Genomic DNA, 16122 nt, shown 5'->3' with positions numbered 1-16122 from the left:
AATAAAGCAAGACACAATTAATTAAATTCATGGTATACTTTTCCAGTGCTGTCCATGTTGTATGGCTTGCCCTTTTCCTTTTCGGCCTTATGAAATATTATTTGTTTGTATTTTCTGAATAATTCGAAAGAAAATTTCCTCTAAGAGTCCTTCTTCTGAAATCAACCCATAACATGTTTATATAACTACATTTACAGTTCAATACCTAAAGTTCTATGTTTTAATTCTTATAGTTTTTCAGGACATTGTGTGCCATTAGTTTTCATCCATCCATCTATCCATCCATCAAACCTTTATTGGAAACGTGCTATTGTTGGTCACTTAATTATGGTGTAGGGCAAATAGTTGTAAGAAATAGTCTTACCTTTTAACTTTGTTAATCTGCAAGGAGAGATAACCTTTGAGTCTTTATTTACAAATACAGCATGAGGGACTCCAAGGGAACAGTGCCTCTAGAGAATATGTAGAACCATAGTAGCAAAACCGCACTGTGAAGGTGAATAGGAATCATTTCTGGAAAATGGTAAGGTGTTTATTGTTTGTTATCTGATACAACACACCTTTCACTATTATGGAAAAGTTTTCAAATGTATTATTAACTTGGCAGACCATTCATTCTACTAACCAAAGGCTAAGAAATGTCTTTAGACAACTTCTGGTAGATTTCACAGCTTTGTGTAAACTGCTTACCTGATGTTTTGTGACTATAAAGAGTTTGCTGATGGACTTAACTAAGGTGGAGCACACAATTTGGGGCAACTTGAATCCATGCTCCTTGGCCATCGTCTCTCACTGATTCTGAGCATCCACTTAATCCCTTTGCAGTGAATACTGTACTTTTAAAGGTCACTTTATTTTCTTCCTTCTTTCTTTTGTTGTTTTTTTTTTTTTTTTGTTATTGTTGTTGTTGTTTTTGAGATAGGGTTTCTCTGTGTAGCCTTGGATGTCCTGGATTCACTTTGTAGATCAGGCTGGTCTCTGTCTCTCTGAGTTCTGGGATTACAGCTGTGCGCCTCCATGCCAGGCTTAAAGGTCACTTTCAAGTACATAAAGGCAAGTTTCCTCTAATGTGTTAATTACAGGACCTAATGAAAAAAGCTATTTCAGAAATATAGACCCTAATTATACGAGTAACAGCAGCAAGCATTTGTGATTCCAGCAGAGTCCACAGGGCAAACACGTTTTTCTCGCTGTGTGGACAGATATATTAACTAAATGCAGTTGGGCTAATCGAAACAGTCTCATTCCCAGGTGTGGTTCATGGGGCTACGTGAGCCCATCATACAGCATTCTACACTCACATTCCAAGAAATGGTTCAAGAATAATGTAGAAACCAGAGGAGTGTTGTTCATTCAACTTGTTTTTGTATACGGCACAGCTTCCATGTGAAATATTAGGCAATGAAAACGCTGCTGGGTCATAGCCCTTCTGCCCCATCTTTTAAAATCTCATTGTACACGCTCTGTGTGAAGCCTTACCCGTGCTTAGGAATTGCATCTTCTGCACAGCAGCCGCGTTGCTAGGTAACCAACTATCTCTTAACCTTGTTTCCAGAGGTCACCAGGGACTCTGGCTCCCTGTCCCAAGTGCTCCAATCAGACACTAGAGTGTTGTCACGTGCAATTCTGGGGCGGGACCCAGAGTGCTGTCGGGCCCGCCCTGCACTATGGAGGGTGGGCGGAACCCTCCTCCGGCTCAGGGATGCTCAGGGCAGCCCCACCCCTGACAGCTGAGTAGGCGCGAGTTGAGAGTGGCGGGTGCGCCGGCCGGGGCGTTCCCTCTGGCCTTTCCTGCTTCAGCACCTGCCTTAGTCTACCACTGCAGCTGCTGTCGCCTCCAGGTAAGGCTCCCGTGTGGTGGCAAAGTCGGAGACTCAGGTCAGAGCTCTGTAGAAGAGGGCGATGTTTGAATGAGTTGGATTCGTGTCAGAGACCAGCACTTTGAGGTCGCAGACTTGGGCTCTGTGCCTCCCACAGTGCTGTGCAAACTGTGTTGCCTAACTGGCTAATCCCCGGAGGATTTTTTTTTTTTTAATTTTTACTATAGTTTATTCTTTGTATCCGGGCTGTAGTCTTTATTACTTTGTTTCTGGGCTGTAGCCCCCTCCCTGGTTTCCTCCCTGTCCCACCCATCCTCCCTCTTCTCCTCTTATGCCCCTCCCCTAGTCCCCTGATAGGAGAGGACCTCCTCTCCTTTTATCTGACCCTAGCTTATCAGGTCTCATCAAGGCTGGCTGCATCATCTTCCTCTTGCAAGGCTGCACTCCCCAGGGGGAGGTGATCAAAGAGCCTGACGCTGAGTTCCTGTCAGAGACATCCCCTGTACCTCTTACTAGGATGCCCACTTGGAGAATGAGGAGCCTATGGGCTTCCTCTGAGCAGCTGGTCTAGGTCCTCTTCATGCATGGTCCTTGGTTGAAGTATCAGTCTCTGCAGGCCCCCCAGGGCCCAGGTGTTTTTTTTTTTTGTTTGTTTTGTTTTGTTTTGGTTTTGGTTTTGGTTTTGGTTTTTTTGTTTTTTTTGTTTTTTTTTTTTTTGGTTTGTTGGCCTCCTTGTGGAGTTCCTGTGCCCTCCATGTCTTTCTGTCTCCCTCTTCTTCCATTAGCTTCCCTGCGCTCTGCCCAAAGTTTGGCTATGAGTCTTAGTATATCTTTTGATACTCTAATGGGTAGACTTCCAGAGGCCCCCTGTGGAAGGCTCCTGTCCCGTTCCTTGTCTTTTCCTACTACGAATGTCTATCCTGTTTGCCCTTCTGAGTGAGGTTTCAGCCTCTTCCCTAGGGTCCTCCTTGTTGTTTAGTTTCTTTAGAGCTATAGATTTTTCTATGTTTATCCTATATTATATATCTAATATCTACTTATAAGTAAGAATATACCATGTGTGTCTTTCTGCTTCTGGGTTACCTCACTCAGGATGATCTTTTCTAGTTCCCACCATTTGCATGCACATTTCATGATTTCCTTGCTTTTAATTGCTGAGTATTGTATAAATGTACCACAACGAAATGTATCCATTCTTCAGTTGAGGGACGTCCAGGTTGTTTCCAGATTCTGATTATTATGACTAAAGCTGCTGTGACTATGGTTGAGCAAATGTCCTTGTTATATGCTTGGGCATATTTTGGATATATCCCAGGACTGGTATAGCTGCATCTTGAGGTAGCACTATTCCTAATTTTCTGAGAAAGCGCCAGATTGATTTCCAAACTGGTTGTACAAGTTTTCATTCCCACCAGCAAAGGAGGAGGGTTCCCCTTTCTCCACAACCTTTCCAGCACGTGTCATCCCTTTTATTTTTGATCTTAGCCATCCTGATGGGTGTGAGGTGGAATCTTAGGGTCACTTTGATTTGCATTTCCCAGATGACTAAGGACATTGAGCATTTTCTTTAAGTGTTTCTCTGCCATTCGATGTTCCTCTATTGAGAATTCTCTGTTTAGCTCTGTTCCTCATTTTTAATTGGATTACTTGGTTTGTTGGTGTTTAACAACAAACATCTTGAGTTCTTTATATATTCTTGATATTAGGCCTCTTGAGTTCTTTATATATTCTGGATATTAGGCCTCTGTCAGATATAGGGTTGGTGAAGATCTTTTCCCAATCTGGAGGCTGTTGTTCTGTTCTGATGATAGTGTCCTGTGCTTTACAGAAGCTTTTAACTTTCAAGAGGTCCCATTTATTGATTGTTGCTCTTAGAGCCTGTGCTGTTGGTGTTCTGTTCAGAAAGCTGTCTCTTGTGCCGATGAGGTCAAGGCTCTTCTCCACTTTAATCCCTGGAGTTTCATAGCCACACACCTGAGTTTTACAAGGCATAGTAATAACTCAATATGTATGTGAATTCTCCCCTTGTGTGGAAGCTGTGGTTGTTTCTAGACACAAATTTGTTTTTATTTCTAAAGTTATTAAGTATATGGGTGTCTAGAGCCCAAAATGTTATTTCATCAATGTGCTAAATGCATTGGTATAGATTACCTTTTACCTTTGAAATCATTTTACCAAGAAAGCTTTGAAAAATAAATCTATTACAATATAAGGGCAATACTAAACCTGATTAAAGATATTGTATATTAAGGAAATCATGAAAATACTTTCTTGTTCTGTTCCCCATATATCCATTTTTGTATTTAAATATTCATAGAAGCAAAAAATTTTGCTGTTTGAAATGAATTAGAATTGAATACACTAAAAAGTTGGCACATGTATTAAGCACAAGTCTCGTTTATTTTATATAAATGTCTTTAACATAAATTTGAAGATATATTACTTTTCTAACTTAGTCAGAAGAAACTAACCTCCATAAAGTATTAAGAAATAAACACACATCCATTGTTTAAGAGACAGTTAATGAGACTGTGCCTTTGAGATTTGCGAGTAAGAAATTACATGCTCATGCCTAAAGAGAATTTTAGAAGTCAACCCTAGAGAATCTTCTAAGGGCAACAAAACCTAGAGGAAAACTGATTTCTCATATGATATTATTTAAGAGTTCTAAGAAGTGAACTCCTCGGGCACTGTGAGTGAAGCTGTAAAGCGCTGTTTGGTGTGTTAAAATCATTGTTGGTGCTGCATATCTCACAGCAAGGAAGAACTCCGTAACACTGAATTCGAGAGCCACAGAGACAGGCTTCCTAGCACAAAGCGCTAGCAGTCACTGCTGGAGTGTGGAAGAAGCGGTGGTGTGGAATGACAACTATCCACACCTTAGATACTGCCACCGGCAGGGAGAGGAAGCTGGTGCCTGATTTATCCCAGCCACAGTTGACACTCTAGTTTTTTAACAACCCTGGGGGCTCTGGCTCGCACGTGTGTTTTGAGTCAGAGGCAGATATCCTTAGCTACGGTAGTGATCAATGATAACCTGAAAGTGCGGCTGGAAGTTGTAGAGGGGCCAACGTGGATGAAGAGAACCTGCGGGCGGTGAACACTAGAAAAGTTTCAGAGCGCTCTGAGCCTACAGGGTCAGAGGTCTTAGACCAGAGACTGAGAACTGTTACCACTTGTACGGCTAGTGACCCCCATGTCCCAGGCCTGCATAGGAATATGGATTTACTAGCACTTCCAACTGCCTACTGTCACAACCCCAGATGCCAACACTGAGAGAACCCAAAAACTTCTATGTTTACCCGAGGCTTCAATCCAGGCAGAGCAGAGGATCCTCGAGCTGATGTTTGGGGATATGTGCCAGTACAGGCTGAAAGGTGCTCCAACCACGGAGAGGACCTAGACCCCCTGCTCAGATGTAGCCCATAGGCAGCTCAGTCTCCAAGTGGGTTCCCTAGTGAGGGGAGCAGGGACTGCGTCTGACATTAACATGCCCCTGGGAGGGTTCAGCCTTGCCAGGCCATAGAGGAAAAGGATTCAGCCAGACCTGAGGAGACCTTATAGGCTAGGGTCAGATAATAGGGGAAGAGGACTTCTGCTATCAGTGGACTAGAGGAGTGGGTGGCATGGGGGGAGGGGAACAGAGAGGGAAAGAGGGTGAGACTAGAAGGAGAGGAGGGAGGGGGGCACAGCCAGGCTAAAAAGTGAATACATTATAATAAATGATAAATAAATAAAAACTAAAAAAAAGAAAATTCTACTATCCTTTTTAGAAAGATTGACAGAAAATTCAGTCATTTAAGATTTGCCAGACTTTGTCAAGAAGAAAGGGGAAGGAAGGGACCTTCTGAGTTTGGAATCACAGCTGGTCCTTTCCACGCAATCACATTATCAGCTATGTGAAAATAATGTTTCTCTTTGCAATGATAGGGACATTGCATTTCTTACCTTACAAATACTTAAGAAGTATGGTTTGTTAGGCTATCTCCAAATTCCTAGAATTCTGCATTCCAGTTTCTAAAACCTAACAGCACAGAGACCGGCAGTCACATAAATCTTCAACAGTAAGACACTCTAGAAGATAGTTCATCAACAGCATTTGCCTTGTCAGGTTGTCTGATAAATATAATGTTCAGGTACAACCTGGCAGAAGAGTCTGGAAATAAATCCTCACGTGTCCACGAGCATGTTAGAACATTTAGTGCTTTCTTCATAGATTCAAATGCTCACACACGGGGAATTCAGAGTTCCTTAAGCAGTTTTCCATGTCTTGAACTTAATGTTTACCTCTGTCAAATTCTTGGCCCCTTAAGTTATGAACATTGTTAATTTTCCAGGAATGTCATGTACAATACTTGTCTTATTATACATGCAGAAATGTTACTTTGTAATTGGAAAGAAGAAAGTAATTCTTGTTACACAGAACACTCATCTTTATATGTGCTATAAAATAGCTTTCATTTTCTTGCACAAATATCAGCAGATAAAGTCTTGAAAATTGCGTAGTTGCTTAATAATAATTTAGATTTAATCCTCTGCTTTTAAATATATGTTTGAGTAAATCTTGATGAAAAATGTAATTATGCAGTGTTTTGTTTTGGGATAGAATCCCACACAGGCAGTGAGCATGGTCTGGAGCCTGTGCTGGCCTGAAACTCACAGCAGGAGCCTCTAGAGTGTTGGGTTTACAGGCACAAGTCCCCAATCCATCTCTCTAGTGTTTTTTCGTAGATGGAAATAAGAGAATGGATTTGAAGGAATCATTTTAGAATCTAAGATGCAAGGATCTGCAGAGCACTGTTATTCCATGGGTAAGGGTCAGAGGCATTCAGTCTGGCTTTCAAAAGCCTGGTTTAGAACCTCTCAGGCTCTGGATTGCTAGCACTGTCCAGTCTGTCTCAAAAGTCCCACGTGTTTTCTCCTTCCTTGTTGTTCTTCCAGTACTAACTCAATTTGTTTTAGTAGTTAAAGTTTAAATTATTTATATATTGCTAAAATAGTAGTTGCACCTGACAGACAATATCTGTGTATTTGATCTCATCACATATGGCTTTTTACCTAAAATGCTAGTCAAAAACTTTCTTTGCACAATTATTGTAATTTGCTGATTTGCGTGTGAATGAATGCAACTGAAGTTTTGCCTCGAAGTCTTTTGTGATTCCAATTTGGTCCTTCAGCCCAATGCACTTGTTGTTGAAAATTTAAGGTCGATGTGGTTAAAGTTTAGGCTTGTCACCTGCTTTAGTACTGAATGGCATCGATAACCTTCTAAAAGTGTACCTTCAACCAGGAGCATTAGCTTTTCTGAGAGCTTGTTAGACAATAAATTAGCAGGTCACATACATGTTACATCAGAATTTCTTAACATGTTCCCCAGAAATCTTGTTCTTTTGTTTGGTTGGTTTTTGTTTGTTTTTAACTAGCCTCAAGTAACTGGAGAGGTAGGGACAGAGGGGCCTCTGGGGCTCACTAACCATGCACTGTAGCCTAATGGGGGATATCCAGGCCAATGAGAGACTATCTCAAAGGAGATGGACATATCTTGAAGATGACCCCCAAGCCCCAAGGCTGTCCTCTCATATCCACATACATGCAATATGAGCAGCTCTACACATATAAACACACATCTACATACTCACATAAAAACTATATTTAGATGGAGGGTAAAAATAAGTCATTGACAATTCCACCTGTTTGAATCAGTGTCTTGTTTTTCTGGTTAATACCAAGTATTAGACCTCACACAACTCCTGGGTTTTGCTGAACAAATTGATATTTACACAAGTTATTATGAGTGGTCAGTTTGTGAGCCCAAACTAAAACCATTTAATAACCTTACTCTTTTCTACTCACCACCTAATCCAGGATTTCAAAGTAGGCTAATGCTATACTTACTGTGACCTATTTTTATCATCTAAGCTTTTAAGAACATCATGAACTGACATACACTGAGAATGCTTACACAAAACGTTGTATCAAAGCATATAAAACAAACTCAGGAATGACAGGAATTAAGAGATTATTCCTTGTTCTTAAAAGATGCTAGATGGACCTTTGCTGGTAACTTGTCTCTACTGCTGGCCTCGGTCAGTAGTGCTCTAGCTTTGCTGCACTTATAAAACATGTGAATTTATGCTGATACACTGCAACCACAGTCCTGACTCATTAGCATTAAACATGTGAGCCAGATAACTTCATTTGTAGCAAAATTGTACGTTATCTTCTTTGCCAGTCACCTGAGAAATGCAGAGGGTGACGAACTGATTTAGAAAATTATAAAATTCTGCTTCTATTTAGTAAAGTATCACCACAAGGATAGTAGTTATTTGGAATTATAAATACTAAGAACAAGATAATTTGGTATTTGTGAGCCAAATGGATGATTAAAATTAAACCTTCCAATTTTCTGTAATTTTTCAAATATTTCACCAAACAATAACAAAACATTAATTATATATTAAAGCATAATTTTTTGCACAGCTCTATATGCATTCATATTTTAAACATTGATACTTGCTATTTTCTCTATACCAGTAATCATCTTATTCAATGTATATGATATATTTGAACTGTAATATATATTATGTATCTACTGATTGATTTATTTGATTACTCATGTCTAGTATCTAAGTATATATGTGTATATATATACATATATATTTATATATAAAAACATTTTCTTTTTTTTTGTTCATTTTATTTTCCCATTCTAAAAAACTAAAAGTTATGGGAAAATAAATACTTTCATCAGTTTTGTTGAGAGAATTTTCTTTCCTAAGTAGTATATATTTATTAGTTAATGGACATTTGTTTAATAAGTAAATTACCTGCAGACTTTTTCTAAATAGATTTACTTGTAAGAATGCTTTGTATATTAACATAGTTTACATTAATTTAATAGCTACTTTAACATAAAAAATTTAAACAATTTGTCATTTTATATTTGTTTTTTTAATTTCAAAATAATGTTGAATCAGAATTTCCTTAACAGTATGCATCAGTTTCTACCTAAAAATAAAAATGCTGTCTAATGATTAAGTATATTAAATGATAAATTATTATGAATTATTATTGTCTTTTTTTCTCTTTTTCAAAGTCCCTTTTTCTGGGGAAGCAAAACCTAACATTTAAACTTTTATAGCTAACTGTGTGTTTCATCTATCTTTTTTCAAAATTTGCTATCTTGTTGTCTTCATCATCATGTTCACGATTTTCTGCTTAATAGGGTTAAAATTTTTCAGTACCTTCATATTCCAAGCTTTTGTTTTTCTTAATGTCCAAAAACTTAGAATGTTTGCTCAAATACATTTAGCAAGATAATATTGGCAAATTTTTTCTAACCTGCTGTATTAATAAGATTATTTTTCGATTTTTTTCCTTCATAGGTAATTGATATTTACCTATATAATAGTGAGATCACAAGAGTTCTCCAGTTAAATGTATAGTTACTGAAGCTCAGATTGTATCTCTGATTTCTTTTCTTTCGCACTTGTTTTGTTCCAGCATCAGTGATAGAACCTATGGCTTCACGCATGACAGACAGACATGCTACCTCCGTAATACATCTGTGCTTTTTACCTTTTTGTGATAGAAGCCCACTGATCATCTACACCAGCTTTGAACTTTCCTGTAACCCAAGGCAAGCCTCAAAGTTGAGGTTCCTATGCCTCAACTATCCAAGGAGCTAGGATTACAAGCCTGCATCCCCACAGCCAGCTATATCTCTTGGCTGTAAATTCAGATTAACAGTGAGAAGTGATTCAACATGAATTTTTCTGCATTTGCATGCAACACTTAAAATATATATTTATAAACTTAGAAGACTGAAAGAATGAACTGTGTACTCCTGGAATCATTAATATGAGAGGGGGAAGGGGAGAGAGACAGTATAGCTGTCTCTCAGCTATAACAATTATTTATTTATTTATTATTAAATAAATAAATATTATTAAATATTTATTTATTATTAAAACAATTATTTATTTATTTATTATTTTCATTAGTGTATATCCACTGTGAATGGTGCTCTGTTACAAAAGGACATTTAATACAGATATACGTAAATACATACATATATATGGTGTACTTTGAGTATTTATTTCCCAAACCGTAAATTCTCTGCCTCCTATTTCTTCTCATTAGTCTTTTTTGTTCACTACTACATTTATGCTGTGTGTGTGTGTGTGTGTGTGTGTGTACTAATTCATGTGTGTGAATGAGGACACATGCCATGAAGCACATGTGGAGGTCAGGCCTGAGACAGGACATCTGTTTGCTGTTGAGAGCTGCATACAGCAGGCTAGATGGCTTATGACATTGTGGGATTCTGCACTCTCTTCCTCCCATATCTGTAGAATCACTGAGATGACAGGACATGCTGCTGTACACAGCTTCACATGGGCTCTGGGGATTTGAACTCAAATCTTCATGCTTGGGGTGAGTGTTTTCCCCACTGAGTCATCCCCTAGCCCATGTTTTTCTTTTTACTATTTCATATCTAAATTGAGAACATATAATGAGTTAGTAACAGTTAAACGTATACATTCTTTCTGGGATTAGGGCTTTTGAATTTTTATCAGCATTATCAGTGGTTCATTTTAGACATAGTAACTTTCAAAAAGCAGCTATTACATCAATTTTATTACTACTTATCTTTAGTGTGAATTCTTCTTAGATTATAATGTTGCCCTGAGATATTATTTTGACTGATATCTATTTTGGCGTGGTTTTACTCACTATAAATATAAATGAAATTTATTTTCCTTGTAGGCAACAGAAAATTCAATTCATATTACTAGTTGACATAACTCACTTTAGATCCCAGAACTAACAGAGGTCCTCTTGCCTGAGCCTCCCTAGGCTTGAGGCTACAGGAATGAGTAAGCATGTTTAGCAACCATCTGTCTCTTAACCCCAGGATTAAGGCATGTGTTTAAATTATAATCTTACTTTTTCTCTTGGAAACATGCAGCCTCTCAAAATGTTCATTTTTATGCACTTGAATTGTTCAGTGCTCTAATTTTTTATCACTTCTTTCATTCAACTTTCCATCCTTTTCATTATTTTCACTACTTATTCTTTAGATATTGGAGGAGTTCAAATTTATACACAAAATGTTTATCTCTAACTGTTCTCCATGTTTTGGGTCTAAGCCTCCATTTCTGTAGAAGTTCTGGCCATTGCCACCTAACAGCCTATCTGCTATCTGCAGGCAATGTATCTGCCATGGCTGGAGCTTTGGTGCCCTCACAAGTCTGTGTGGGAAAGACTCTGACACCAGGGTGGTACTGCTGAGACACAGTGATAGCTTCAGATTGTTAGAGTCATGGCTGGAGGGAACAGTGGGGGCCTAGCCCCTCTTCTGGCCTCTCCTATCTCATAGCCATAGGGTACATTGTTTTGTTTGCCCTCCTTCTGCCCTGCTGTTTTGCTTTGAAAAGTAAGAAGGCCAACCAATCACTGGCAGACAAATCTGTGAGTAAAATAAACCCATTTAATGAGTTGATTCTCTCAGGGACACTCCACAGACACTGATGCACTGTGTTAATAAAGCTTCATCCTGTATACGATATCCCCACTAAATGACCTGGAAATAGAATCTTTCTTGAGCTTTTCCTAGCCTTCACCTTCCCTTAACTCATAAGTTTAGGACCTTATCATTTTCTACCTAGCTCGTGTTTTGTGGCTCTGCTCCCCAGCTGCAAAGCATTAGGCTGATCAACCACCAACTCTGATATCATCGCCACTACGTTTAAAATGCTTCACAGACTTCCCATCACACATGACATACAATCCACATACTATGTCATGAGCTACAGAGTTTGACATCATCTTATGTGTCCATCTATTTGTCCGTTTTCACACTATGCTCTGTTTTCATTTGTGCCATTGCATCTTAGGGGTAGGAAAAGAATATTTACCTGAAAGTTTAAACCCTTTTTTCCTTTTGTATAGCCTTTTTGACCACCTAAAACAGATGAAGTTACTGTTCCTCCTTTCTGTTTGAATATCCTGTCCATTGTCTTGCAGTAACTGCTGTTAGATATTGTACATGTGGTTGTGTCATTAAAAATAAATTCAAGTGCACATACATTACAGAAATATCACTGACTAGAACACCACTCTTGTACAGCTAGACAGATGAAAATAGTATGTCTCAATAGTGTTAGAATTACTGCAAGCCTACAGTTTTCTTGGCCCATCTATCTGGATAGAGTAGTGTCTTTTGAGTCATCAATGTCTAAGGCAAAAGAGTAGAAGAACAGCACCAGAGATTTTCACTTACAACTCATTACCAGAAGCAGAATTAAATGCCCATATTTCATCTGCAAACTGCCCATTGAGGATAGAATTACAACTGGCTTAATTTAGTCAACATTCCTCTTTGAAAAGTGGTTGAAAAGTGTTTCTTCTGAAGATTGATTTAGTTCCATTTATACCAAAATCATTTGGGACTCTGTTGGAAAGGGACTACATAAATGTCGGTGTTTAATGGTATTGATTAGGTAATGTACAAACTAGATTAGGTAATGTAGAAGCTAGATGGGTCTGCCATCTATCTAGTTTCTGTGCTGTAAATTTCCGAAAGCAGAACTTTGTTTCTTATCTGCTTGGTGTCTTTGGGAATTCTCTCTTAAGCTTAGCCATTATATATGCTTTCTATTTACTGAAGGAAACAAAATGAGATAAAATGGTGAAGCAGAGACAGATATTCATATGCTGTTTTACTAAACATACTTTAATATGAATGAGGTGAATGGCTAAATGCATGTGGTAGCAGAAACTTTATTGTGTTGTTATAGAAAGCAATGCTTGAATTTTTGTAAATGTATTCCTAGAGAGATGAACACAGTAGTTGGAGGCTCTGTTTAGCAGACATTGTGTGACTATTTTCACATCCTAAACTATTTTCTTTTTGAAGTTATGTGCTGTCAGAACCTAAATGAGGTTTTGTTATCATGGTTCATGTCCTGGGCCAAGTGTTCCCAGGTTCTTGTTTTTGTTATTGTTGTTTTTAAAAATACAAATAATGGAAATAAAGATTCATACAGCTGGGGTACAAAGGCAAATAAAATTAATACAAAATAAATTAATTTTTAAAAATTTCTAAATGTAACAGGGAAATTATTTAAAGCAAAGCAATAGAAAATTCAAATTACACTGCAAGAGAGCAGTGGAACCACATGAATGGAGATACTCAAGGCCTTAATGTTAGAGGCCTCCTTCAATAGGGTTTAAGAGGAGGAGGAGTTTGGTCACTAGAAGACACAGAGTTGTCCTTTGTTTAATTTGATAGAATAAGTCATATAATTTTTCTACTACAAATGTCCCTTCCCATAATGCATCTAATCTTAATCAAATGCACCACCAATTATGCATAAGCATAATATAATAAATAGTAGATTCTCCCAAAAATTCACATGAAGTTTACTTTACTGTGTGTGCACCCGAAACCAGCTCAGGCTAGATCAGCCTTTCTGGTCTCCTTCTCAAATATGAGGACAGTGTTTTTGGATAGAATTTGTCTTAAGTTTTATGATTTTTAAGGGGAAGAGAAGCATCCCATTGTTCAGGGATAAGTGTTTGGGTAGCCTGGTACAAGTGGGAGTCTAAGGCTGCTAGGGTGGGTAGACAGGACACAGAAATAGAAGGCCTTGCTGCCAAGGAGAAGGAATGTGTTTAATTCAAACCAAGTAAGATCCTAAGTTGCTAACAATGGAACAATGAAAATGCAAAATGACAATAGATTGAACAAAATAGAAACTAATTTTTTCACCATATTTAAAAAATTGTTAGAGGTAGGAAGTCTAGGTTATCATAGATTCAGACTTCTTTCAGTTTACTGTTCCATCCTGCTTTGGCTATAACCCTCAAGTTAATGATCCATAACATCATAAGACAGGGCCAAGTCCCTAGTGGGATAAAAGGTGAGGTGACATGGAGTGCTCTAAGAATGGAAATGATAGGCCCTATGCCATCCATTATAGAAATGTTTGTATATTTAATACATAGCAATACATCTTCTTTTATATTTAAAATTATTTTCTCCAATATTAGATTCATTTTTAGAGGCATCCAAACTTTTGACACGATATTATGGTGTTACCACCTACAAATGTGCTAGGCCACATTCATAAATATCCTGGGACATACATTGCCTGCACACTGAAGTTTTGGCATACCTAATGCTCTCTACAAAAGGCTTTACAGAGAACATTTTGTGTTTATTTACTCTTGAGCTTTACAAAACAGTGAAGGCAAGGAAATGTTTTAGAGAGGGAGGTATACCCCTGATAAAAAATAAAATGGCTTATTATACTTTCTTGCTGAATCAAACTGAATTTCATAGAAAGCAAAATTCCTCTCTCTGAATTTTGATAGACTGTGCTCATTTTTCTTATGAGTATAGTATAGTTAGCAGGAATTCAAGATAGATTTCCTTGTAAAATGAAATCATATCAAACAGTTCTTGGAAATCCATTTTATATTATAATAACAAAAAATATTAACTCTATGGAATATCATAATGCATGCTGGATATTTTAGAGTTCTGTTAGCATTGATATGTAATTACTGAAACACAAGTATAATTTTATTTTTGTTTCTTTTCTCGATAGTTTTAGACTTGAGTGACTTAAAGAGTCTAATAAAGAATTCTGGTGAAATTTTTGATATGTGATCATTTAGTTTTAAATTACAATTAAACTGCTAAGAAATAGATAACTACATATTCAGTAAATATTTTTAAATGAAGACAGAATGATGCTTATTTGTGCAGAAGATACCATAGCATCAAGACAGTTCATTAATAACATGTCGGTGTAGCTAGTGTGTTATCTCAGTGGGGAATTGTATTACAATGTTAACTCCCAGTCTGAGCTCTTAGGGGAGATTGGTGAGGCTCTTCCCCTGCAGCCAGGCCCACGTTCCCTTCTGTGACAGCCAGTCTCTGGGTGCCTGGTATTCAGAAGGAGAGGCTTCTTGCACTTCATCTAGCAGTAACAAACATATGTCTTATTTTGGTAGAGGATAAAGCCCAAGTTGTTTTCCTGAAGAAAACCAAACAAACCAGGAGATGGAGCTTAGTAATGTGAGTGTTTGTTACTCTCATCTCTCTAACAAGCTGAAAGACTTTTTTAATCAAAAGAGGATTCAGAGAAGTATATAGTGTGTTATAGGCTTATTAACATCAAAAGCTAGTTGAACTCTACATAACAGTGCCACTGACTGATTCTCCCAGATTCTGCTCCAGCAAGGCTCTTAATTGAAGCTGTGGGAAAGATTGTGAACATAAATGCAAACTCAGTCTGTGCCTGGTACTTCCAGGTACTCCAAACTAATACTGAACTTCACACTTTGCTTAGGAATTAATTTTACTATTATTACAGCATGTACGAACAATACAAGGTATAGGAAAGAAGGTTAGTAGTGTAAAAAGGATAGTCAAAAAATAGCAATATTTAGAGTCAGAACTAACATTTGGGTCTCAGATACCAAGTAAAGTGGAACTGACAAATCTAAAGGTAGAATCAAAGCAGAAATGATGGAGGTCAAACTCTAAGCAGAATAATAATCTTTTTGATCACTCTTCTTAGATTAGAATAGCTGTAGAACAAGGGTTCTCAACATGTGGGTCATGACCCAGGGTGAATCAAAGGACCCTTTTATATGGATTATATATCAGATATCCTGCATATCAGATATTTACATTATAATTCATAAAAGTAGGAAAATCACAGTTATGAACTATGAATGAAACAATTTTATGGTTGGGTCATTGCAACAGAAGGAACCATATTAAAGGGTAGTAGCAGTAGAAAGGTTGAGAACCAGTGCTATAGAATTTTCTTGTCAAGGTGATGAGAAACACAAAGATGTAAATGAACCAGCCCTACAGTCATGGACAGCAGTGGAAACACGATGTGGCATTCTCTCATCTATCACTAGGCAAAGCAAGTTGCATGGCAACCTCAAAGGCAATAGGTAAGGGATGTAGCATCTGCCCATGATGAAGTTATGAAAAGATTCAGATGCAGAGATAACATTTATGTTTATTATTATAGATTAATATTTGAGTAATATGATATATTATTATATGATATAATAATATAGATTATATCATATTTATGTATTAACCTATAATATAATGTTTAATATATAAACATTTATAAAAATCAGGATTACTATAAAATAATATTACTATTATTTATTAATATATCATCAATGTATAAATATATTATTTATATATTAATCCTTATTTTTATAAATTTTTATATACTTTTAATAAATCAGGATTAATAAT

The sequence above is a fragment of the Psammomys obesus genome, unplaced genomic scaffold (genome assembly GCF_907164565.1).
Source record: "Psammomys obesus unplaced genomic scaffold, mPsaObe1.curated_primary_1811, whole genome shotgun sequence".
Classification (NCBI taxonomy): domain Eukaryota; kingdom Metazoa; phylum Chordata; class Mammalia; order Rodentia; family Muridae; genus Psammomys; species Psammomys obesus.
This window is presented reverse-complemented; position numbering follows the sequence as displayed.